We start from the raw sequence: 3,669 nt of genomic DNA, 5'->3' as shown, positions 1-3,669 counted from the left end.
TTTGTGGTCATCTTAAAAGTTGTTTCCGTGGGTTGCAAAATTAGCATGACATGAGCTGAATTAATTATAAAAGGCTTTGACATTTTACAGAGAGATGCTTGTTTTTGTGAGAAATCTTCGAAAAATAACAGGAAATTCGAATTAATATGAAAGCACATACTAAAATATGAAAACATGTCATGTCTCAAAATCTATGTCCATCTAACGTCCTAGCCTCTATTGTTTCATGTTCTGCGGATTCCAGAAGAGAGATGACGAGTTCAACGGGAGAGTGAGTCTTTCAGGTAGCCAATAGAAAGATGACGAGTTCAACGGGAGAGTGAGTCTGTCAGGTAGCCAGTAGAAAGATGACGAGTTCAACGGGAGAGTGAGTCTATCAGGTAGCCAGAAGAAAGATGACGAGTTCAACGGGAGAGTGAGTCTATCAGGTAGCCAGTAGAAAGATGACGAGTTCAACGGAGAGTGAGTCTATCAGGTAGCCAGAAGAAAGATGACGAGTTCAACGGGAGAGTGAGTCTATCAGGTAGCCAATAGAAAGATGACGAGTTCAACGGGAGAGTGAGTCTATCAGGTAGCCAGAAGAAAGATGACGAGTTCAACGGGAGAGTGAGTCTTTCAGGTAGCCAGTAGAAAGATGACGAGTTCAACGGGAGAGTGAGTCTGTCAGGTAGCCAGTAGAAAGATGACGAGTTCAACGGGAGAGTGAGTCTATCAGGTAGCCAGAAGAAAGATGACGAGTTCAACGGGAGAGTGAGTCTATCAGGTAGCCAGTAGAAAGATGACGAGTTCAACGGGAGAGTGAGTCTATCAGGTAGCCAGAAGAAAGATGACGAGTTCAACGGGAGAGTGAGTCTATCAGGTAGCCAGTAGAAAGATGACGAGTTCAACGGGAGAGTGAGTCTATCAGGTAGCCAGAAGAAAGATGACGAGTTCAACGGGAGAGTGAGTCTATCAGGTAGCCAGTAGAAAGATGACGAGTTCAACGGGAGAGTGAGTCTATCAGGTAGCCAGTAGAAAGATGACGAGTTCAACGGGAGAGTGAGCCTGTCAGGTAGCCAGTTGATTATTATTGGAGTCAGTTGTGTTAGCTGGGGCTGGAGGAAAAGTGTGACAACAATCAGGCCCCTGAGGACTGGAGTTGCCCATCCCTGATCTACACAATTAACATATGCGTTTTTGATTGGACACCCTAGAATGTTGAAAACTGTCATTTGAACTTTCCAAATTTTCCTTATTATGCCGTAGTTAATATCACACTTCAAAAGGCAGGTCAGTGTGTGGCTCTCAGGGTTTGTTGATCACCTGAGGCATGAGAATATAGCACATGGGGATGTGTGAAGCTCACTCCTCAGCCTGAAGTGTCTCCACTTGCGCAGCTGAATAGCTAGCTTTTCACTTTCTGCGACTGCTATGACGCTTCAGGAGGGCGGTCACATGTTCTAGCAAGGCAGAGGTCCTGGGTGTGAGCCAAATTAGGAGGAAGTAGTACTCGCTAAGCAAGCGTGATGTCGCTAACAGATCTGACTCAGATCTACAGTTGCACTCAGTTGCTCTGGGGTCGCTGTGGAGTAAGTTTGAGGGGTGAATGTAGCACATGGGGATGTGAAGCTCACTCCTCAGCCTGAAGTGTCCCCACTTGCGCCGCCGAATAGCTAGCTTTTCACGTGGATCGACTGTTAAGACCCCAGTAGGGTGGTCTCGTGTGCTAGCAAGGCAGAGTACCTGGGTTCGAGTTTGGTGTGAGCCGAATCCGGTGGAAGCGATACTGGCTAAGCAAGCAGCGTGATGTCCGTTACACACGCACAATGTAAGCTAAATACATGCACGTGATGCATGTGTACTAGCCAAGCTCATTCAGGTGTTTACATGGTTTTGCGTCTGTTGGGTGATATAAATCATAATGGCAGTAAAAGTATGTTTGATAAAACTCCTGTTTTTTTGTGTTCAATTTCCAACGCCATAAGGACTAAAAACAGGTGAACAACTGGCAAAATAAGTTTAAAGGACGGTTTCTGGCTATACAAACCAAATTACAAAAATGTCTATTGCTAAGGTTGTAACATTGGCTAAAAAACAACTATATGCACTGACATAATTTTCCTTCCTTGTCCAGACATTTGCCTGAAGATGACAGACTGTCACGTTCTGACCAGTAAAGGGGTTATTTGTTATTGTAGTTTGATCAGGACGTGGCAGGGGGTATTTGTTTTATGTGGTTCGGGGTTTGTTAGTATATGTGTTTATGTAGAGGGGTGTTTGGTTAGAGTATTCCGGGGTTTTTGGGTTATGTTCTTTATTTTGTATTTCTATGCTCTGTCTATGTTGTGTATTTCTTTGTTGGCCTGGTATGGCTCTCAATCAGGAACAGCTGTACATCGTTGTTGCTGATTGAGAGTCATACTTAGGTCGCCTGTTTTCACCTGTCATTTTGTGGGAAGTTGTTGTTGCACTGCTGTGTGTTAGCATGCAATACTGTTCGTTCGATTGTTTTCTTGTTTTGTTTGTTACGTGTTCAAATAAAGTTAAGATGAGCACTCAACCCGCTGCGCCTTGGTCCATTACGTACGACGACCGTTACACAGACAGCTACAACATTCACAGCCAGTTGGAGCATCAACCAATCTAAATACTTTGGAACAGGCTATGCGGACACCAGGAAGTGGGAGTGGTTGGTGAACCAACATCGGGACTCATACTGTTCATATATGGGTCACTTTGACCTGTTGAATTACTTCTCTGTTGCTGAGAACGAGAGCAAAGCCTGAGTGCGCTTCAATCTCATCCTGTGGCCCACCTTCGGACAAACCTGACAATTCCTTGGCTAAGGACTTAAACTGAGAAGATGTAGAACATTGTGTTTTTACTGTTCGGCTGTCCATATTTATCCATTGTTGATAAGAAGCTTGATGCTCGAGATGCATGACACGGTGTGTGATATTTGCATATAAAATAACATTGGGGGATAAAGTGGTTGTGGTCAGGTGTCCTTATTTGTCCCCCCAAAATGTTTATTTTCCCTTACCGCCATCATCTTGTGGTTACAATTGACAGTGAGGTTTGAGAATGATAATTGTAAAATGTTCTGTACATTGCACCCCTATAAGAGCTCATTATCAATGACTTCAACAGCTATCTAAACAGTTACTGTTTCTGAATATAGTTTCTGTCAATCTGAGAGTGTGTTCCTTTAACTGATTTTGATCAAATTAGGCTTAATACCCAGAAAACTGGATAGACAGCGATATGACCACAGACCTGGGTGGAATCTGTTAAAACTTGAGGTTCACATGATTTATCTTGCCTGGCATGAATTTGCACTTTTGGGATTATTTGATTGAGTTTATTTGCAGCAGGTATCCTAACTGTTAAAAGCATTGGGCTTATAACCAAAAAGATTCTGGTTCGAATCCCTTAGCCGGCTAAGTGAAAATTCTGTCTATGTGCCCTTGAGCAACGCACTTAACCCTTGTTAGTCGCTCTGGATAACAGAGTCTGCTAAATGACAAAACATTTAAATGAAAAAATATACAGACAGGACATACATTAAAAAGTAAATGACTTATTTCCATTGCAGACATCCTATGGTTCAATACATTATATAATTACCTATGCAGACATACACATACACGCTACTGAGCTGCTATGAGCATTCAGTCATAAGCCATATTT

General features: G+C 43.0%; 1 pseudogene; it reads left to right on the top strand.

Moving 5' to 3' along the window:
• The first annotated feature begins 443 nt into the window (after positions 1 to 443).
• On the top strand, positions 444 to 2,838 carry LOC106610630 (splicing factor 3B subunit 5-like; annotated as a pseudogene).
• Positions 2,839 to 3,669: the final 831 nt, after the last annotated feature.

The sequence above is a fragment of the Salmo salar genome, chromosome ssa01 (genome assembly GCF_905237065.1).
Source record: "Salmo salar chromosome ssa01, Ssal_v3.1, whole genome shotgun sequence".
Lineage (NCBI taxonomy): Eukaryota > Metazoa > Chordata > Actinopteri > Salmoniformes > Salmonidae > Salmo > Salmo salar.
This window is presented reverse-complemented; position numbering and strand designations above follow the sequence as displayed.